General features: G+C 39.8%; 1 pseudogene; it reads right to left on the bottom strand.

Annotated features, from left to right (window-relative positions):
* LOC137005151 (uncharacterized) overlaps positions 1-24054 on the bottom strand; it is a 1346463-nt pseudogene that overhangs the window by 32980 nt on the left and 1289429 nt on the right.

Here is a 24054-nt window from a genome sequence, read left to right as displayed (position 1 = left end):
GGGATAAAAGGTGTTCAGGCACGGCATCAAAGCGATTACCTGTTTAATCCAAATCCACATGCGTGGACTGTTCAATATTCAGCACTGCAATGTCCAAGTCTCTCCAGTCACATGATGTTTCTCATGTGTTTTCAGTCAGCACAACAAAGAAACGTTTACTAGACTGTGGACTAGCTTTGCTCTCTGAACAGTGGCAGCCTGCAGCTGAATTTTTGTGATCACTGAAGCCTGGGTATACTTCGGCCGTCCTCGTTTGTGAATTTGACGTATGTAATTTTTGTCATGCGGCTGGCGTGAGCCGTCTGCATGAGGCTGGCTGAAGGGAAGGAAAAGATGTGGTAAAAAAAAAAAGTGTACAAGCAATAGGGATAACCTCACCCTGGAGAGGATTGTGAAACAAAACCCATTCAAAAATGTGGGGGAGATTCACAAAGAGTGGACTGCAGCTGGAGTCAGTGCTTCAAGAACCACTACGCACAGACGTATGCAAGACATGGATTTCAGCTGTCGCATTCCTTGTGTCAAGCCACTCTTGAACAACAGACAGCGTTAGAAGCGTCTCGCCTGGGCTAAAGACAAAAAGGACTGGACTGCTGCTGAGTGGTCCAAAGTTATGTTCTCTGATGAAAGTAAATTTTGCATTTCCTTTGGGAATCAGGGTCCCAGAGTCTGGAGGAAGAGAGGAGAGGCACACAATCCGTGTTGCTTGAGGTCCAGAGTAAAGTTTCTACAGTCAGTGATGGTTTGGGGTGCCATGTCATCTGCTGGTGTTGTTCCACTCTGTTTTCTGAGGTCCAAGGTCAACGCAGCCGTATACCAGGAAGTTTTAGAGCACTTCATGCTTCCTGCTGCTGACCAACTTTATGGAGATGCAGATTTCATTTTCCAACAGGACTTGGCACCTGCTCACAGTGCCAAAGCTACCAGTAGCTGGTTTAAGGACCATGGTATCCCTGTTCTAAATTGGCCAGCAAACTCGCCTGATTTTAACCCCATAAAAAAATCTATGGGGTTTTGTGAAGAGGAAGATGCGATATGCCAGACCCAACAATGCAGAAGAGCTGAAGGCCACTATCAGAGCAACCTGGGCTCTCATAACACCTGAGCAGTGCCACAGACTGATCGACTCCATGCCACGCCGCATTGCTGCACTAATTCAGGGCTGGTTGAACGTTTTAATCACACACTTAAAACCATGATTCGTAAATTCGTTCAAGAAGACGCCAAAAATTGGGACAAATGGTTAGAACCCCTGTTGTTCGCTGTGCGAGAGGTCCCGCAAGCCTCCACGGGGTTTTCCCCCTTTGAGCTTCTCTACAGACGCCAGCCCCACGGGGTACTGGATGTTCTAAGGGAAACTTGGGAGGACGGACCATCTCAGAGTAAAAACGAAATTCAGTATGTAATGGACTTGAGAACAAAACTACACACTTTGGGGCAGCTATCAATGGAGAATTTGTTACAAGCTCACCGGGAGATAAAGTGCTTGTATTGCTCCCCACGTCAAGCTCAAAATTACTTGCAAAGTGGCAAGGACCGTTTGAGGTCACACGGCAAATTGGAGATCTCGATTATGAAGTAATACGGTCAGATAGGAGAGGGGCACGTCAGATATATCACCTCAATCTCCTTAAAAAATGGAATGAGGCGGAGACAGTGATGCTGGCGCCAGAGGTGAATGTCAAAACACAATCTCTCGCGCTGGCTCCAGGAGGAGATCACCTCTCACCCTCCCAGCTCACTGATCTCACTAAATTACAAGCAGAATTTGCGGACGTGTTCTCGCCCCTACCTGGCCGTACTAATCTAATTCAGCACCACATTGAGACAGAGCCGGGCGTGGTAGTTCGCAGCCGACCACATCGTTTGCCTGAACACAAAAAAAAGTGGTTCAGGTAGAATTAGCGGCAATGCTTGACATGGGAGTAATAGAAGAATCCAACAGTAACTGGGCGAGCCTGATAGTTTTAGTTCCGAAAACGGACGGCTCGGTTCAGTTCTGTGTGGATTACCGTAAGGTCAATGCTGTGTCAAAATTCGGCGCATATCCAATGCCATGGGTGGATGAACTGCTTGATCGGCTCGGTACGGCTCGCTTTTATTCGACACTGGACTTAACAAAGGGTTATTGGCAGATACCCTTGTTTCCATTATCTAAGGAAAAAACAGCTTTCACCACGCCGTTTGGATTACACCAATTTGTCACCCTTCCGTTCGGGCTGTTTAGGGCTCTGGCTACCTTTCAGCGTCTCATGGATAGGATGCTGCTGCGTATGCTGCTGCCTATCTTGATGATATAATTATATTTAGTAATGACTGGCAGCGGCATATGCAGCATTTGAGGGCCGTGTTGAGATCGCTGAGAGGAGCTGGACTCACGGCCAACCCGAAGAAGTGTGCAATTGGGCGGGTGGAAGTAAAAACTGGGTTTCCACTTGGGACATGGACAGGGACAGACAGCAGCAGTTGCGACCTGTCCGCGTCCCAAGACCAAAAAGGAGGTGAGACAGTTCTTGGGACTGGCGGGATATTATAGAAGGTTTGTACCTAATTATTCGGACCTCACCAGCCCCTTGACCAACCCAGTCTCATATGAAAACGTATCCTGACTACGTTGGTCCAAAGTGCAAAACATAGAGGGGTTACAATAATGGCCCTTAAATTGTATGACTGTTACATTTTTTTTTTGCCTATTGTTTTGCGTCTAAAGTCACGTGACTTTAGAGAGCCTGGCCGTGAGAACAAAAAACATGGCGGACATTTCTCTACTTTTTAGTGAAAAAAACAATATTTTGAGTTAGTTTCTGCATAAAAATAAGTTTTGATTACATTTTTAGCGCGAAATATATATTTTATGTTCATAATGTTCACTCAGTGAATGTACATAATCACTCGCTTGCGCGTTGTTGCAAAGATTTATCTGATCTCGCCAGAATAATGTGAAACTGCTACGTTTTGGTTGCTATGGACAATATTTTGAGTTTCTGCATAAAAATAAGGTTTGATTACATTTTTAGCGAGAAATATATATTCTATTTTCATAATATTAACTCAGTGAATGTACATAATCACTCGCTTGCGCGTTGTTGCAAAGATTTTTCTGATCTCGCCAGAATAATGTGAAACCGCTACGTTTTGGTTGCTGTGAACAATATTTTTATTTTCTGCATCAAAATAAGGTTTGATTACATTCTAAGCAAAAAATATATATTTTATTTTCATAATATTCATTCAGTGAATGTACATAATCACTCGCTTGTGCGTTGTTGCAAAGATTTTTCAGATCTCACCAGAATAATGTGAAACTGCTACGTTTTGGTTGTTATGGGCGCTACTATCGCCTAAACATAGCTGTGGCCCCAGATTCCACATACTCTTCCTTACAATTTCGCTCCATCTGACGGATCAAACCCCTGTCTACTGTATGCGTTGCGTCTGAGGTTGATTTGCTGATCAACACATCAATCCGTGGCAACGGGTGAAACTAATGTTGATAAGTTACGATCAGTGGTTTTAATGTTGACATCTACCGGAACCTCAGTGCATTTAACTTCCTGTCTGGTGCGAGCTCATTGACGGGATTTGGCGCATAAAGGCCCCACGAAAAAGGAAAAGCAGGAAAAGTTAAACAAGGAGGAAAAGGAAGCGTGGAAAAATGAATAATCTTGACCCCGAGGATGCCATATACCTGGTTGATGCGCTCCTGGATGAGTACAAGGTAAATAACATTATTTCAGTAGTGGAAAAGGCATACTAATTGCATGTCAATTACAAGGTCTAAGACCATAATAGACTAGAGGTATAGCAGGGAAGAAGTATCAAGGTGCAAAACTGCAACACTCCAAATGAAAATTGTGCAATTATACAGTTCAATGTACTGTACCTTTATAATAATTAAATTATTAAATAAATTTAGAAAATGAGCCAAGGCCAAAGTGTCTGAGTTTTAACAAATAATTAATCATATTATTTTTCTTTTGAAAAAAAATGAAAACGGGTCAAACAGACCCGAACAAAATACATAAGTGGCATCACGTTTTTACATGTGGGTAACGTAGCTGCGAGAGGTCAAGCAGATTGACAAGAGATTGAGGGGGTCGTGTTCGCTCTTTCAGCCACCCACCATTTAAACTTGTACATCCTCAAAGGTAGGTAATGAATAGGCTTATACATAGTGATATATACATATATTAGCGGAACCTGAATAAAAAATATAGTTAGTGCCATCTACACCATCATTCGTTAATTATTTATCACCATAAATTTATAGGGATGTGTCCAATGACATAGGGGTTTATTGGGAATTATATTAGCCACCGCATTTAACATTAGCTGCAGTTGGTGGCAATATGCTAATCGAGGTCAGAATAATATGATAAATTGAAAACTTTAGGAGCTACAGTAAGAAAAGTGGTAAAATCATTCACACAAAAATACAATGCCTAGATGAAAACAGAGATCAACTTGGAGCTATATGAAATTATGGAGTATAGGTAATTGTTGCATAGAATCTGTAGTTGGGCTGTGCGATATGGACTAAAAGTCATATATAGATATTTTTCCGTGTCTGGATAATTTCATACGTCTATTATTAATGGCCGCGGTAAATTGCTCTCCCACCATTCACTCATACTACAAACTACATACACGGCTCAAGGGCAGAAATTTATTGTCATTTAAAATAAACTACATCGACATTAACGATATCTCGTGCTGTATCGTGTTTAAAAATGTAAAACACACATGAAGTGTTGATATCTGACACCTGCCTACTGATAATGCTGAAATAGGCCAAATTACAAACATTTATAATGTAACACCTAATAAGGCAGATACTTTGTCTCTTTGGTTATTAAATCTTTATTGTTTTTTATTCTAGTTTTAAGATGCCAAGAGGGTCAACAATAACAACATGTGTAGGTTGCAAAGCAGCAATTGGTGTGGCCACCAAGACCTGCAAAAAAAAGAGAATACATTTCTCTTTTTGTACCATTTAGATTGTACTAACCAGCAGCCCACCACCACCAGTCCTCCCATCCAGTCCACCACCAGTTCTCCCATCCTACCCATCACTGAACAACCTCAGTAAAAACACGGTAAGTTTGGCTGATTTTTCCAAATAGCATATAAATCATGATTCATTTGCTAGTCGTGTTTCTTTTTCATATGTTGTTTAATCATGGTATACATGATAACCATGTTAAACATTTAATCTGTCTCTCCTTCTTAAACTGAAATAATACTACTAATAAATTAGTGATGGGAAGTTCGGTTCTTTTCCACGAACCGGTTCTTTCGGACAGTTCGATTCAATAAACCAGTTGAAAAAAACGGTTCACCGGTTCTTTTACGCTTCAACGTAATGACGTCATCCGCGATGACGTCGTCTAACGCGGGCCAGGATGAAAAAGTGATTCAAATATATAAGGCTTGTTCGACTTGATGCAGCGCCACAAAGACCGATCGTCGGCTGACTTGAAGCAGTGCATGCCGGTTAGAAATTTTGTCCGACTTGATACAGCGCTGATGCCACGTGACTGTGACGTGTGCCATCAAAGTACCGCGAGAGCGATTCGAGAGTAGCCGGAGAACTCAGCCAGCGCAGCTTCTGAAGAGCGGCTGCACAGGTTCTGATGACGACACAACTGGTCCACGATTGGCTGGATTCACTGATGACACCGATGAAGTGCGTTTCAAGTTTATTGCGACGACTTCAGTTTCAGAAATTCTCATATGGACTTTTAAAACAGTTCAATACGTTTTTATGTCGTATTCATCTTATAAATCATATTTATTAAATATTGTTTTACTGTATTTACTTTATTGTTAATATAAAGTTTGTGTATGTTTATTTTGCATGACTTTCTTTTTTATATAGACCTTTTACAGTATTCAGCAGCATAACCTATTCAAATGAGCATTTTTAATAACTAAAATGTTAATCTTAAAAACATACAATCTAATGTGGTCATAAATGTATGCTCCTATACAAATGATACATAATACACTATGTTCCTCCATCATGAAAACAACGGAAGTCACTGATACAAATGTTGAGCCAAAACTGAAAGTGGACTTAAAATGGTAATTGCAATTGTTGCTAACTATAAGTAATAATGAATGGAACAGGTGTTGGCTATGGTCCCATGGTTCCTTAGGATATATAAAGAACCTGCATTACCCTGTGTAACACACAACAAAATGGACAACGTAACCATTAATGTGTTAGACAGCAAAGGCAATGTTGTCATGCTAACGGTTTCCAAGGACATTGCTGAAGGGATGCAAAATGGTAAGTAAACCACATGACTGTGTAATAATGACAAGTCACCAATGATTTGTGCAATTGTTTTATTTATCATTTATTCCTCTAGATCAAATGTTCATTTCCTCTGTCATGGAGAAAGTATCAGCTGTTGAAACAAAAGGTACACATTTACTTAATGAACAAGAATATACAGGAAATAATTCTTGAGTGACACTGACCACATCTACAATCTTCTCTCCAAACAGCTCTAATCAGTGGCCCAGCTTGTGCTGCAAAGCTTCTCCAACCTCCTATTCCATGTCCCACTACCTCCACTAGGTCGCCGGCACCCCTAAACCACATTTTTGTGAAACCACTATCCACCAGCCAGTGTCCCATTACTACCACTAGGCCCCCTGTACTACTTACCTCCACTGTCAAGGACCCACCACCTTCCACTCTGCAACCTGGTGCAGTGTGTGGAAACCCTTCGGCATCCATTCAACCTTCATCCCCTTCCTTCCAGTCAGACAGGCATGAATCTCAAGGTATTGCATCAAATACTGTAAGGAAGATAAATGGCAATACTGTTGTTAAATTACATAATTTTCTTTGTTGATCTATTTCTCTCCTTATCCCCTCCATTTTACAGAAATAACACATACAATGACACTATTTCTACTGGACCTTACAAAAACTCATCAGCACCTTTATTTTCGGAACAAAATGGCATTCTATAAAAAAAATACAAAACTTATTCTCACTAAAGGGCTACAACTTGTCAAGTGAGAAAATTCGAAAAAAAACTAGCAAACATGTTAACTACTTATAAGAGAGTGAAAGACAGGCGCCGTGCCCCTGGGGAAGGGAAGATCACCTGGGAGTACTATACAGTAAGTTGAAGACTGCTTTACTTTGTTTCTGAAATAACATTGTCATGTGTTACAAGACTGAAACATTGGTCATTTTCATTTTACATCCACCCCCACCAGCTAATGGATGAGTTATCTGGGTCATCGGGGATCGGTACTGCACCACCTGGCACCATTCACTCCACACCTCTGGGTTTGGAAGAGACCTCTTCCACAAGCAGGCCCACAACGTCTTCTCTTCAAGACCAGCCGGTAGGTGCTAGTATGGATGAACAGCCAGGAACTGCTACCATACAAAATGCAAACATCACAAGAAGGCAAAGACGACCACAACCCTTACAATTCCTGGACGCTTACGAAGAGCATGCAGAGAAAAGGACTGCTGTGCTTGAGTCCCTGGTAAGGCCAGATCTGGAGAAATGGCGGCGACTCAAGGAGAGGCGGAGAAGGTCCTTCGAAAAAAAGATGGTGACCAGCTTGGGAACAATTGTGGAGGAGCTAAAAAAAAATAGGGAAAAGACAAGAGCAAATTATGCATCTATTACAGAACCCACATGAACCCCAATAAAATCATAATCTAAAGATGTTTTCTCTTTTGATTTACACCTTTCCCCAAAATGTCCTATGTTTTTTTTTCCCCAAATAAAAATTTGTAATGACAAACTAATTTTGTTCAATAAAACAAATTTCTTTATTTCAACACAAAATCTGTTTGTTTTATCATTTTTTGAATATTTCTGAACATTCAAATCTTTACTTTTCATCTTATGTTTTGTATGTTAACTATACACATACAAGTTAGATCTGGCCACAAATCTGGTCTCTATAATGACATGCATTAGTGTTGTGGGGTTGCTGGGGGTATGGTTCATCATCAACACCATCACCTACCACAACAACTTGATCACTGGGCTCTAAACAAAGATTATGCAAAATGCAGCAGGCTGAGACTGCTGAGCTGATATTAGAAATGTTTCTCATTTGCAGGTAATGGAGCCTCCTAAACTTAGATTTTAGAATGCCAAATGCATGCTCAATGACCACGCGAGCTGCATTGAGATCTTTATCTCAGATCTTTATCTACTCGTGTATACTACATTTAGTCAAAGCTGCAAAACCGACTCCGTTACAAATATGGTAGTCATCACTCTGCTGCAGAATTTCAGTGGCATCAACATCAACTCCATGTGACAATATTAGATGTAAAGTATGATTATGACAATGAGTGGGTCCTGACACGTGTTGTCTAACTCCAATAGAGTTTAGAATGTCTGTAAATGTAAATCCCATTGCTTCTTTTGCACCATCTACATAGTTAATAAAATCACCATCAATTTAGACTTTATCTGCAGCCAGTACTACCTCTGATAGAAAATCAGCAAATTCTGTATGGTGCCGTGGTGGCCTGTATACAGTAGCCAGCACAAATGTCAAATGGGGTTTATCACTTACACTAGATAGTGTTACATAGAACGCCATCACTTCGAAATAATTCTATTTGAAACTAGTAATACTGAAGATATTAATATGAATTACAACATAACCATCTCCTTTTCCTTACAGATGAGGCTTGTGTTTATAACAGTAATCTTGGGAAGTGGACTCATTTATAAAAATTTAATTTTAATTATAAATTCAGCAGACATGAATGAACTCCTTGACATTATTCTTAAATTTGATGTGAGTAGTTAAAAACAGTGGCCCGTAACATGTATACTACATGCCTATCTGAGTGTGCTATAACCTTATTTATTAGCGAATAATCAGAATAATGAGAATTGCATTTACAGTCAAACCAAAAATTATTCAGACATTTGTGATATATTTTTACTAGAGGGTGCAGGACACTATAGTTCATTTATGTAAGTGAGGAAAGCAGAATAAAGTGTGACATATTATACCCAAAAATCTTCAAAATTCTTCAAAATCGATAAAGATTTTGCCAGATTTTGCAAGAAACTTAAAGATTTTGATTATTACCATTTGCTTGCATCAATTCATGTTTTCTGTAAGTTTAAAAAAATATATTTACACAATTATGTCGCTTCTACCCTTCACTTACTGTCTGTTCTCAACCTTACCTGGTTGATACTCACCTGATCCTTGGATTCCCCTCTGCCTTCGCTAGTGATCATCATCAGCCTCTTCAGCTCTGCTCCACAGAGAAAGACTTCAGTATACAGATAAGACATTATCAAAGACTTTCAATATGTTTACTTATCTGGATTCTCCTTCGTGTTGATCTTCTGTTGTTTACAATAAACCTGCCATATTACCTTCACTTACCTCTGTGTCCTGTGTATACCAGCTGACACATGAAGTGAAAAGATGAGAAGGGCATAACCTTACGAGAAAAGAACATGCAAATATCGTGGTTGCTGTGGTTCTTCCATTCCTCTGTGGTTGTCTTGTCAGTAGGGCAGTATTAAGATATTGCGGTTATCATGACAGCCCTATGGTGCAGAATAAAAAACAAGGAAGGGACACAGTTTACAACAAAAGACAAACAACAATCAAGAGGAACAGAAATATGTGCTCAATTTGTTGTGCTCTGGCTTGGTCTTTTGTATCCTTAATGTTAGTAAAAGCACATGCAAAGCAAATCAATCGATGAATTATGTAGAGAATATAAACAGTTATAGGGTGCATGTCCCTTCGGCCTTATTACATGATTGAAATAATCCATAAAACAAGATCTGATAGGAAACAACAATTTCAATTCCATTCATTTGTTTGAAGTTCAAAATGCCACGCCCACTGCAGACTGAGTTTATGAATATTCATGTATACTCCACCCGTTGAAACAGTTTCTCACAGTACCTGAATAATTTACAGTATGTCATGTCGCATCAAAAACAAACAGAACCAATCACCATTAACTACACCTGATACATTATACAGATGCCTATTCAGTTTCTGACGTACTCCACACATTTACGTCTGCTGATAACAGGACAAATGAAAGAGTATAGTAATGGAAACAGCTCGTTTATATTTTTGTACAGATTTCACAAGGTTCCCAGCATCAGGAACAAGTGGATGGTTTATTTTTAATGGCGTCCCGGATTGTGTTAGATGATTACATGTTTGTTCGGTGCATTTGACTGTAGATTTTTTTGTAAATGAGGCACGATGTAATGGAAAGTTTGGAAAGAAACTGATATTGAAAGATGAAGCAACAAACTGTATTGGGTCTGACAGCAGCAGCATTGTAAACTACAAGAAAACAATTTCAAAATGCACTGTCTGTAAATGACAGTTCCCTCTCTGTCGGTCATATTCAACGTTGTGTCAATCCGACACTAGGGTCACTCTTAAGATTACTAATCACTTTTGATCTCTTCAAAACCAACTCTGCCATGGAGTCCCTCAAGGGTCTGTTTTAGGCCCTTAGTATTATTATTAGTATTATTATTCAGTATTTATATGCTACGCCTTGGTCAGATTAGTAGGAGTCATTGATTGGGGTATCAATGTTAGGCGGATGATCCACACATTTACATCAGCACTACACCTGATTATTATTATTTCTGTTCTGAGTCTTTGTATCTTTGTTGACAGTCTCTCTGTGCCTTGCATTGAGATCTCTTCTGTCTTTCATTTTCTTTTTCTTTTTTTGTCTCAATATCTTTGGCACAGTCCTGTTTCCTTTTCTGCAAATACTCTGCTCTGTGTTCATGTTCTGCATCCCTACACTGCCTGTAAAGTTGGTGTCTTGGTGTCTCAGCTGCACTCAGTTACTTGACTAATATGGAATTAGATTTGTGTCAGATATTTTGAACTTAACTTTTCAATAAACGTATAAAAAATATAAATTATATATTAATGAAAAAACTCTTTGAAATTGGAAAAAATAATTCACTGTGCCATACTGGTAGAAATCCCTCATGTGGGTGGGGTTGACAGCAAGTTTTTGATTGGCAGTGCATTTTTGATTTAATAGCTTCTTGGCCTGAAAGTGAAAACTAATTTCATTGTTGTGTTTTAAAGTGTGTGTGTGTGTGTGTGTGTGTGTGAGAGAGAATCTGCAAGCACCATAATTTTTCAGTAACAAAGTTAGAAATGTTGTTTTTAAATGTTATTTTTATATTCTTTGTAGTGAAAGGAGCAGTATTGTGCCACTGTTGTCTGGTTGAGATCAAATGCCTTATTTACTTTCCATTTAAATGCAAGATATAATGTCCAATGTTTTGGGGGAATATTTCTTTCTTCCTGATAATACACACACTGATTTTTTTATGAAATGACAGTGAGATCATTTAAAAACAACCACTGGCATCCAGTGACAATGTAGAAATACTTTATTCCTGTTTTAAGTATATTTCTACTTTACTGAAGTATAAATGTTTCTATTGACTTCACTTTTGTTACTTTTGTGACAGAAACTACAGAAAATAACAGCTGCCACCCAAATGACTGTGCTAGTGACATCTGACTGCTAAACTAATGTGATGTGGATTGTTGTTGTGTGTTTGTAGGTTGTCTGGCTGTATGGTGACAGAGGAAGGCTGTGGTTATGTGTCTTCAGCTCTGAGTTCAAACCCCTCACACCTGAGAGAGCTGGATCTGAGCTACAATCACCCAGGAGACTCAGGAGTGAAGCAACTCACTGATACACTCAACAATCCAAACTACAGACTGGACAAACTCAAGTATGTTAAGCATTAAGAGTGAAAAAAATCTAATAAACATATGTAATAAAATAATAATACATACAAATATAAATTAGAGAATTGCATGGCAGTAAAGGAGCACAGTAAAGTCCTCAGTGTTAAATTATCACTTGCTCTGAGTCTATATGAGTCCAGTCTACAGAGAGTAAAAAAGTAACACTAAACAGTCTTGAAGCTAATAAGACTTAAATGACTGAGTGATGATTGAGCATTATTGATGAACTCCTGCTATTCACTGTAGATTCACTAAATGTTCACATTGAAACCATGTTGATCTCCGACCAAAAGCGATTCAACATCTTTTTTTACTAATCAAAGGCTATGTTCAGACTGTTTTTTTTGTTTGTTTGTTTTTTTTTACTGAAATGAAAGGCAATGTGGATAAACATTCACAGCCACTACAGAACACCACACAAACATAGAAAATGAATAAAAAACATTTTGGATTATAAAATATATATATGCCTATATAAATAACTGCAGAAAGGCCACACTCCAGATGGATATACATTTCACATGTCGGCAATTCAAATAAAATCGGCTAAATTGCCTGTGCGAACAAGCTTTAACTCTACAGCGCAACACTGATGCACCGAAAAACAATCAAAAATTAATTTACAGAATTTAATCAGAACAGAATATACCGTTCTAATAAATAAATTAAAATGATTAAATTATTAAAATAATGAAAGTATAGCCAGAATTGTCAACTTTGTTTTTTTAACTGCAGAGACAATATTTTGTTTATAAATGCTAAACTGGAGTGGCAGTCTTTTTAACTAAACATTCACAGCATCCAAAAATCAAATTAGAACCGTCTGAAATGTTTTGAAATCACTTTTCCCCTACCTGATTGAAAAAAATCCAGTCTTTCACTGCCTGTGTCCGTTTGAGTCTTTTCAAACAGACAGCTAATCTGCTCGTTAACACTGGACAGCAGAAGTGCACCGCACTTTTTTGGGTCATCTTTTACCATTCCAAAGTGCATCCAATTATACACTTTAGATATTCTTATCCCAGACATTGTTAAAGATTTAATCCCTGATGCCAAGATGCTCCTCTGTCAGTCACGGATCATGGAAGTGAAACTTAAATCGGTCACAGGGGTGGTTGGATTTTTTCACGCACATTAAAATTATTTAATAAAAGATTCATTCTTTTTATGTTTTATTTATAGCATTATCATAATAGGCTATATATTAACTTATTAGGAGAAAACTGGTAGGTCTATGTAAAATCAGATATTGAGCACCCCCATATCTCTTATCATAACAACTCTGCGAAGATTCGACTGTGAGATTGGTAGTCGAATCAGGCTCCTCCTATCGAAGCATCGAATCGTCAACTATTCAGGGTCACCCCTAAATAAATTACAAACATTTGAAGCAGGAAAGTATTAAAGTCCCTGTAAAGTCATTTTAAAGTATGTGTTCTGAGTTTCTCAAATGGCAGAAAAATGTGTTATTAACCACCCAGCCAAATTTGAATGATTAAAAATATCGGCAAGTAAATAAAATAAGTCATCAAAATCTCAAAAAAATAGGCAGTGCTCTCTGCTCTCAAACACTGGGGGCGTGTCTGCTGTCGGCGCTGAAACCACACCCACTTGCGAGAGCTGCCATCTTATCAACTGACTTGTCTAATGTGTCAAAAATACTGATGCTGCATCAGTATGTTTGAAAAGAATGCATATGAAAAGAATCATGTTAGAGGGTTGCAAATGTAGTAGAGTTACTGTGGACTACCTACTTATAAGCACACACGGCAACATTCATTGGTGGGCACAATCTGCTGACTGGTGTCGAGTCGACACATGACTGTGCCGCGAGACGGGAGAGACTGTCCGGCTCCATATCATATCTATCATCGGGTGTTGGCCTATGGTTGTCGGTGGGACGGTAGGAAGGCCGAGGCGGATGGGGGGCCGAGGTCTGTTCAGTCACATTCACCAAAAACAGCGGATTATCTGTGAATCCCAGCTGTCTGATGAAAGTTTGTAAAAATATCTGGTGTAGAACGATCACTTTAGAATCCTTCGTATCATCGTTTTATGAAATTTAAATAAGGAGGCCGAGCTGTATTGTATATTTTAACAACCATGTAATATGCATTTGCGATGGCATTACATTTAGCTAAATGTGCAAAGGGCTGTATAACTAATGACACTCGAGATTGAGCGGGTGAGCTGCTGTAGCGCCACCCACGCTCAGTACGCATCGACAGTTATATAGTGTTAGGGGTGGGGCTATGCTGGGGGGTCCAAGTGCATCATCAGACCCCCATTTTAGCTCTGCCCAAAAAATCCTGAACAGAGACTTGGTGAAAAACTGTTTAACGCTCTAACTTCACAATTAAGCATTGCACAATTTACAGTGTTTGTAATGTGTTTCAGCAATACATTTGTAACATTTATAAAGTGTTTAGAAAGAATTCTCAGAATTGACTTTACAGGGACTTTAAATGGTCAAAATATAAAACATTAAAACTCTAACATGACATTGCTCATTCCAGTTGGCTACTCACTGGGTTACTGAGGCGTCTCTGCTATTGTTCACCAGCTTTGCCACCATTAGGGCACGACTGGTAACCCCGATGTTTTCAGGTTTGATTCTTAATACCTGCAGGAAATTACGTACACTTGAGGCACTGAACCCCCAGTCACTCCCTAGGAGCCACAGCAAAAATGTCTGAGTTTATAAATTTGGTAACTAAGAAGATTTTAAAATAGCTTTACCTCATATTTATCATTGATCTCATTGGATAACCATCAAACATCCCTATTTTTATTCCCCAAAAACATTCAAGTTTATTTTTTCCTTTCTGCAATTTACACCTAATGCCACATTCACACGTACTTCGTTCTGCAGTGTGTATGCATTGTGTGTTGTAATACGTATGTTTCAGAAGAAGTATGCGCCATTGTGCTTTCACATATTAAGCATTTGTACTGCGCTACTGATCCGCAGATTCTGTGTCATGGACTTGTTCATATTTAAACACAATAAATATAAACAACATAATATTCAATTGATTATATATAGCCAAAGATCTACATATTACGATGCTCAAGCACGTGGAAAAAAAACATTACCTTAGATTAAATTGTTCTATCGCAAACATTTTCTATCGTTCTATCGCCTCCCATGCCTTTTCTTTAGCATTTAAATCTTAGGCTATATAAAAAGTCCCACTGGTCATGCAGAACTTTATGTTTCTATACTTCAATAATTAACTGAGTGACATTTATTGTGCAGCCTTGTTTCATGTAGTTCTCAGACACCAGCCTGTCACGTGATTATCACTTTTTGCGGAGATGCAAGGCCCTCGCATTGACATAATATAACAAAATGTGCAGTGCATTTCACATAAAAAACCCTTTTAATATAATTTTGACCACATTAGATATTTTTGCTACTCATGGCAAGTGTTTTGCTTTTCTTTGATTTACCCCAGGCTTAAAGTAAAAAGATGACTGTGAAAAACAGTAGTATAATTGAATTAAATGCATTTATGGTGAGGTTACTACATTCTGATATCAATCTGTGTTCATTTTGATCATGAACAAAGCACTGTCGCTTTAAGTCAGCACGTGTAGCACAGCAAAAATAGACTTGTGCGTGAACGATCGCTGCACTGCTGCAGATGCAACGCTCCTGAAATGCATTGCTGGACCGCATCCAAGTGTTCTAACCTGTTAATATGGGCACCGGAAAAATATGTATGTGTGAACCTGGTGGGAGTACAAACTACAACTGCCAGACCTTACCCTATGCCAGGGTCATACATTCACTTTTCCATTAAGGGGCTGCTTGCAATTGATTTCCAGGGGCCTTTTTTACCTTCATAAGTGCAATTTTTATGATTACCTGTGTTGTGTTTTATGTTAAATACTTAAATTTAACCAATTACTTAAATTAATCAGAATCCTATAGGCTATAGACTGTTACCACTAAAAATGTGTCATTGACAAAAGCCCTGCACTGCAAAGGTGGAACAGAAGCTGCATTTGAAGTAGCATTTAAATGTGTATTTACACAGACTGTTTAATGTTACTCATTAATTATAAAATTATAGGAACTCATTCCAGGGTCATTATTGTCAATTAAAGGGATAGTTCATTCAAAAATAAAAAAAAATTATCCCATGAATTACTCACCCTTCAAACCATCCTCGGTGTATCTTCTTTCAGGCAAACACAATTGGAGTTATATTTAAAAAGCTTTATAATGGTCAGTGATGGGAATACTCGCGTCATAAATAAACAGCGTTACTAACGCTGTTACTTTTTTCAGCAACGAGTAATCAAACAAATTACTTTTTCTCCCGTTAAAACGGCGTTACCGTTACTGACAAAAAAATATAATTGAGCTTACTGAAGCGGTAGGTTAGTAGGCTCTCTCAGCATAGGACCTGCAAAGTGTTTTCTCTGGTGTGTGCTGGGGTTAGTCATACACAAATATAATTTTACACTGATAATAATGTACGTTGCTTTGTGTGTGTCTGTGTGTGTGTGTGTGTGTGTGTGTGTGTGTGTGTGTACATGTTTTTGTGACATATCAGGACACACATGTGTATAATGACATGGGTATGACATAGGTATTACAAAAAGAGTTGACTTATGAGGACATTACCCATGTCCCCACTTTTCAAAAGGCTTATAAATCATACAGAATGAGTTTTTGTGAGAAAGTAAATGTGTGCACAGTTTCCTGTGATGGGTAGGTTTAGGGGTAGTGTAGGGTGATAGAAAATATGGTTTGTACAGTATAAAAACCATTACGCCTATGGAATGACCCCACAATTCACAAAACCAAACCTGTGTGTGTGTGTGTGCGCGCGTTTACTGATAAAATGTGTATTTACTGACACTATGTTTTTGTTGCAGTGTGGATCATGGAGGAGAGTTCAGGATTACAGCAGGACTGCGCAAATGTACGTCTAAACACACACACACACACACACACACACACACACACATAGGGTACAATGGGCTAAAGGCACACCTTAAGAAAAAAATTGCTTTTCACTACTCTCAAAGTGTATGATTACAGGAAAAATATATATGCTTGTACTGAACATTGATGGAGCAGCAGATTTTGTGTGAAAATAAATCATAAAAGTGGTTAATTTTGTTTAAAAATCTTATAAATGTATGAGGTGGTGAGGACACACATGGGGTAAAATGAACACAGTGTTCATACAAATACTTTAGCTAAAATAAAGTTTTTAATAATGGGTAAGTAAATACTTAGTTTGTACTATTTTCTGTTTATTTTTATAAACAGAATTCATTTCTGTTCAATAAATATACTGTCATTAAAATAGGCCTCTGTTAATATAAAAATATATTTTAAAAATACAGAAACAAAATTACTTGCATTGAAGCATTGAAGGAGATCCCATAATATTTATTATAGATTTATAGCAGTAAAGTCAAGTCACCTTTATTTATATAGCACTTTTTACAATTCAGATTGTGTCAAAGCAGATTAAATTAATGTAGTAACAAAAAATAACAATTTTATTATATGATTAATATAATATTTTTTAAATATATATGGGTATTATCTCTAATATGGAAAACCAAATTTGATATATGATATTCGGCATCTCACTCGAACCATGTCACGTCAAGAAATGGAAAAGTCAGCAAACTATGTTTTATCACGTTAATTATTGTGCTTTTTGCCCCAACAGCAGCTGCGATTTTTACCCCAAATACCATACTTTTACATATTCTTCCCTTATTGGAAAAACTTGAATTACCTTGAACAAAACTGAAAATCATTAAGAAGACCTTTGTCTGAAAATACAAACATTAATTTAATCGATTCTCATTTGCTACTTAAATCAACATTTAAAAAAAAAACATCAAATATTAGATCAAACTACCTCAGAATCAACTTTGCGTTGCTGCCCGAGATCAAGTCAAGGATCAGACAAATTTGCACGTGCATTTTGAAAAGGGGATGATTAGGAAATTTTTTGTGCCATCTAGTGGTTTAGAGGAAAATAATACCAAAGGCGCCTTGTGCCCCCTTCTACCCTATATATATATATATATATATATATATATATATATATATATATATATATATTATATTATATTATAATTAATTGCGATTAACTGCACACTTATGGTCAAATTAAGCATACACCATTTATCTTGTTTAACATGTCCATTTTGCCATCATTGCCTTTATCCAGCAAAGTAAACCATCAGATTGAAGTGTGATTTTCACAAAACTGTATTTTTCAGCTTTTTTCAAGGTAAATTTATGTGTCTTTCCAAAAAAGGACACCAAATAACCAAATGCCATGATTTCATATAATACATACATTTATGTACTTCAAAGCACCATAAAAAAATCACAGCAAAACACGTTTGAGAATTCACAGTGTATAGTGTGTGCAGCAGCAAAGAGCTTGTTTACATTTTAGACCAGTCCAGTTACAATACTGAACAGGACCACATGGAGATGCCAAAAAACCTAAACCAACTGCCTTGACCTGCATATTTACTAAAGTACACAGCAACATACACAGGACAAATCCACACATGATCCTATCTGTTACGTGTGGTTGTAGGGACAAGCACAACGACGATGAAGATGACAAATATAACAATACTTTAATTCCAAGCAGAGTGAGACAGCATACACACGTGTAAACATAAACGAGAACGGACAATGAGTGAGGGCAAACACAGGGTATAAATACAAGAGACTAACAAAGGAACTAAACAAGGTGATGGGATAATGAACGAGACACAGGTGGATCAAATGAACTAATCAGACAGACTGGGGAAAAACTAGGTCACAGGACACCGTACATGTAACACTATCATAGTAAAACACCAAGAGCAAGATGAATGCGATGCCTGAAACACTGCAGCCTTGACCACTTATTCAGTTCAGCGCTTTCACAATATTGCTCCTGTTCAGAGCCGTGCAGAGACCTTTGGAGGGGCAGGTGCTCAAAGTATAAAAGGGGCACATGGAACAAGGCTTTAAATAGCGCTGCTCAAATTATCAATACAGCAATATATTGTGATGCATTCCTTGCTGATTCGCGTATCGATATGGATGATTATGTATTGATACGGCAGCAAATGCTGTGATGCAGTTTTGAAAAAGAAACAGAATGGGAAAGACAATTTTAAGTTTAATAGTTAAAAAAATATTTTCTTTCCACCTAATAATAACTCTGGGATTAGAAACTAAGTTGTCTTAAGTTGTCCTGACCTGATGGCTTTTTCTTCTCTGTTTTACAGAATAATTAAGAACAGCTGTTATAGTAAAAACTATAGAAAACATTATAGTAAAATCAACGTGGCCCATGTTTCGTACAGTACAATATAGTTTTATTATCTGATTTAAAAAAAACATTAATTGGGGGATAGGATGATGGTGGCCATGGCAGGGGTAAGAGTGAGAAATCAAAAATATAAATAAAGAAACTAAAATGTGTGTGTGTGTGTGTTCATTCTGTTGGCAGCTACTAAAAATCACAGTGTAGCATTAATCTTATAAGTGGAGGATGAGTGGTTGTAGGCACTTATAATAGAAGTTTCCTGTTGGACATGTCCCTAAAAATGTTAATGACATCATTGTCATTTATTGGAATGTTCTTCTCAATGGCCAACAGAAGAAGGTCAGACAATCTCTCCTCTTTTCCTATTTTAATTCATTTCTGAATTGTTTTTATTTTATAATGATAATTCAGAGAATGAGAAACTCTGAATAAGCCTTACCAGTGTTGTGATAATTATTTTTAAGGCACTCTACGTTTTAAAAAAAATAAATAAATACTGTAATATAATAATAGTTTAGTCAAATAACATAAAAAAGGCCAGACCCCTCAATGCCTGTGAAACTTTTCTCCCTCAAACAGCACGCTAACGTTACTTCTACACTACAGACTACACACAGCAATATAAACAACATATCTGCGTGTTCTCAAATCACATTGTTCTTGTAAAATAATAATAAGTAAATAAACATCAAAATCACTTAGCTGAGAATGAAACACCACTTACCAGCTGCCGCTGTGTTGAAAATATCCCCTGGCAATTAAAAAATGCGCATGCAGTGTGAGGAATCGTCCCGTCCTCTTCGTCAGGTGAAAGGTCATCATGTGGGTCATTTTATTTACGGCTAAATTATTATTCATAAATTTTACTAATATTTAGATTGGGCATGGGCAGGCATTCACAAAAGGTCATGTTATTACAAAAAAATTAGAGGAAATTTTGCTTTGACAAAGGGGCAGGTTCTCAAGCACCCAGCACGTGCATGCTCCTGTTATCAGCTGCGATGCAAACCTGTTGCTCAGCTCTCTAATTCCACGAAACATCTGCGATGATCTCCCTGGTGTGTTTATTCAGAGAGTAAGTTAACTGGTTTGCAGACAAGTGGATTTCAGCTCCAGCCATCAATAAAATGAATGGTGAGAGTGATGTAGGGTTCCTATAGATCAGAAGAGGTCGTGAAGTGTGTTATCTGAGAAAGCTTCTGTGGCAGCTGTTTGTGAACTTAAAAATACAGTTTCAGGAGCGCATCCTGGGCAAAGTATTGACGGCAAGGCAAATTGTATCGGGGGCAGTTGTCTTTAGCAGCCGTTTGAAGCCAGGTGAATGTAAACGTGACTGCCGGATTTCCTCCCACTATGTCTCACATATGGTGCACCGCAAGAGAATGAATGGACCAGCTTTATTTGTTTCGGGACAACAGGCCTACCAGATTGTTCAGCAGACGAAGAATCCTGACTGTTGCGGGCAAAACAGCCATGTAACCACAGCACAAGCCTGTCAATTTTCCCTCTTAAAGGGTTAGTTCACCCAAAAATGAAAATTCTGTCATTTATTACTCATTTTTCGAGGAAATGTCATTGCTCCCTATGCAGGCCTCACTGAGCCATTGGATTTCTTAATTTGTTTTCCGAAGATTAACAAAGGTCTTAAGGGTACTTGGCTCATCTATTTATCTGGTCTTCTGTGAGAGTGTTCACTGTCAAACCACTAAATTATTTCAATTTGAAGTTCTGTTCGATAAAATCCTGCAGGCGCCCCTGAAATGAATAATGACAGACTCATGAAATACAGTGACAGGCTTTGATCAAACTTCATTAAAGCACACCTGTTTTGATCCTCCATTTTAATCTGGAGTGTTTCTTCACAGCAAACAGTCGATCACCAAACTGATGGAGGCTTTAAATTAAATTTAACAAAACAAGCTCAAAATGTTTAAACACTCTCTAAAACAGCTTAATTAAAACATTTGCAAAAGGCCTAAAACTATAGAGTAGGGATGGAGAAATAAGCTCTTAAATCTTTTAAGCTTTTCTCTGAATGTTTCGGGAAAAAAGTTTCAGAGCATCAAGTGTGTTGAAAACAGCGCCATCTTGTGTTTACAGCAGCCAAAGTTTACAGCAGCCATAAACCCGAGTGCGCAGCTCCGCTGTTTTATCTAATAAGCACAAATAAAACCCTGACGACGCTAAATGAGGTTAGTTTTTATTTTAGTTTATAATTCACATATTAAATTGTAGCAATACATTAAATGTAACAACAAAAACAATAATACTAATAATACCTACTGAGTTTTTGTAAGTAAGGCATCGTATAAGTGAATTGTGTACTAGTACATATGACAATGTAATATATATATATATATATTTAAAATGTTAGTAAAGGGTTTTGAACGCGAAGCATTCACGTGACTGGAAAGAAAGTGGCTTTGTTGTTCATTAATCACGTGCGGGGCACAAACTAACATGAAGTTAGTTGTAACACACATGGTTTAAATACTTCCACACATGCTAGCATGAAGAACGTCTCGGTTACAAAGGTAACCCTCGTTCCCTGAAGGAGGGAACGGAGATGTACGTCGGACAGACCGACGAATAGAAATCTCGCTAGAGAGGCCAATCTACTTCGAGTGTAACTAAACGAGCCAATGCACATTGGCATGCAATCATATGCATCAGCTGCTCGCCTCGCAGCGCAGGTATATAATGAGCAGCAGGTGCGTTGCATCTTCAGGTTTTCGCTGAGGAGCCGAACCGGATAGGCAGCAGCATCAGCGGGGTACAGCGACTGTGGCGACGGGACGTACGTCTCCGTTCCCTCCTTCAGGGAACGAGGGTTACCTTTGTAACAAAGACGTTCCCATTCAGTCGGTCACGTTCGACGTACGTCGGACAGACCGACGAATAGGAATCCCTACCAAAGCGCCACAGGAGCTGCCCCCTTCCAGCGCTCTGTTGTAAGCCACCTGAACCCCCTTGCCTGAGGATGGTGGGACAGGGCTAACACAGAGAGAGTCTATCACTGCTGTTCCCCAAAACCCATTCAGTGAGACTATTGGATAACGCTGGGAAAGCGTACCCTTTCGCTGGAAAAGGAACGCTGCGGAAGCCACATCCTTCCCCGAAGGAGTTATGTGGAGAAGTACATATGGACTAACCCTGTAGGGCTGTGCTACATATGGAAGAGCTGGGGTGACTCCAACCCGATGAAGGGTAGGTTCTCCCAGAGGGAAAGAACGGGCTTCGTTTAGGAGCAACCGTGGAACCAGCCATATGGATCCCCGTAGGGTCACACATATGGAACCCAGCCTAAACCCGGTTCTCAAGGATACAACGGAGTATAGGCCTGGCGCCAAACACTCTGCCACGTCGGCTGCCGAAGGGATATCGGAGGACTCGACAGGGTCTGCCTTGTAGGAACTCTCTGGAGAAAAGAAGCGCATGTAGCGCAGCAAGCCGACACTAAGCCGGGGCCTCTCCGTGCCTCTGACCTGAGGCGAGAACACGGGAGGAGACCGGCTCGACACGAAGGCTATAGTATCTAGCGAACGTGTTAGGTGTCGCCCAGCCCGCAGCTCTACAAATGTCTGTTAGCGAGGCGCCACGAGCCAGCGCCCAGGAGGATGCCACACCTCTCGTGGAGTGAGCATGCAACCTGAGCGGGCAGGGCACGCCCTGAGCTTGGTAAGCAAGGGCGATGGCATCCACTATCCAGTGGGCCATCCTCTGCTTGGAGACAGCCTTTCCCTTCTGCTGGCCTCCGTAACAGACAAAGAGCTGGTCTGAGGTCCTGAAGCTTCGAGTTCTGTCTATGTACAGTCGCAAGGCGCGAACTGGACAGAGCAAAGCCAGGGCTGGGTCTGCCTCCTCCGAGGGCAGCGCTTGCAGGCTCACTACCTGGTCCCTGAAGGGAGTGGTAGGAACCTTGGGCACATAGCCAGGCCGGGGTCTCAGTACCACGTGGCTGTCACCCGGCCCGAACTCTAGGCACGATTCGTCGACCGAAAATGACTGCAGGTCCCCTACCCTCTTGATGGAGGCCAATGCCATCAGCAGCAAAGTCTTCATAGACAGAATCTTTAAGTCTGCTGACAGCAAAGGCTCAAAGGGAGCAATCTGGAGTGCTCTGAGCACCAGAGTAAGGTCCCAAGAGGGTATGGAGGGGGGACGAGGAGGATTTAACCGTCTCGCCCCCCTAAGGAACCTGATGACCAGGTCGTGCTGACCAACAGATTTGCCATCTATGTGGTCATGGTAAGCGGATATGGCAGCAGTATGGACTTTGAGGGTGGAGGGGGGGCCTACGCCCCAACCCTTGCTGCAATAAGGAAAGCACGTCTCCAATCGAGCATCTTCGGGGGTCTTCTCGGCGAGAAGAGCACCACTCGACGAACAGGTTCCACTTCGAGGCGTAAGCACGTAAGTAGGCTCACTGGGGGAAACGCATATTTGCGCACGCCCCGGGGCCAGCTGTGAGCCAGTGCATCTGTCCCAAGTGTCCCCTCGGTCAGAGAGTAAAACAACTGGCAGTGGGAGGTTTCTGGTGAGGCAAACAGGTCTACCTGAGCCTCTCCGAATTCTCTCCAGATCAGCTGAACCACCTGGGGGTGGAGTCGCCACTCTCCTGGCAGTGCAGCTCGTGATAGCTCATCGGCCACACGGTTGAGCACACCGGGGACATGAATGGCGCGCAGCGACCTCAGATGCTTCCGACTCCACAGGAGGAGATGGCGGGCGAGTTGCGACATGCGACGGGAGCGTAGACCACCTTGACGGTTGATGTATGCAACGGTCGCAGTGTTGTCCGTACGGACTAGTACATGCTTGCCCTGAAGCAGGCCTTTGAGGTGGCTCAGAGCAAGGCGTACTGCCAGCAACTCGAGGCAATTGATGTGCCAATGCAGATGGGGTCCCGTCCAAACCCCTGAGACTGCATGCCCGTTGTACGTGGCAC

Source organism: Chanodichthys erythropterus, chromosome 3, assembly GCF_024489055.1.
Source record: "Chanodichthys erythropterus isolate Z2021 chromosome 3, ASM2448905v1, whole genome shotgun sequence".
NCBI lineage: Eukaryota > Metazoa > Chordata > Actinopteri > Cypriniformes > Xenocyprididae > Chanodichthys > Chanodichthys erythropterus.
Note: the sequence above shows the minus strand (reverse complement) of the source record. Positions and strands in the feature narration are given on the sequence as shown.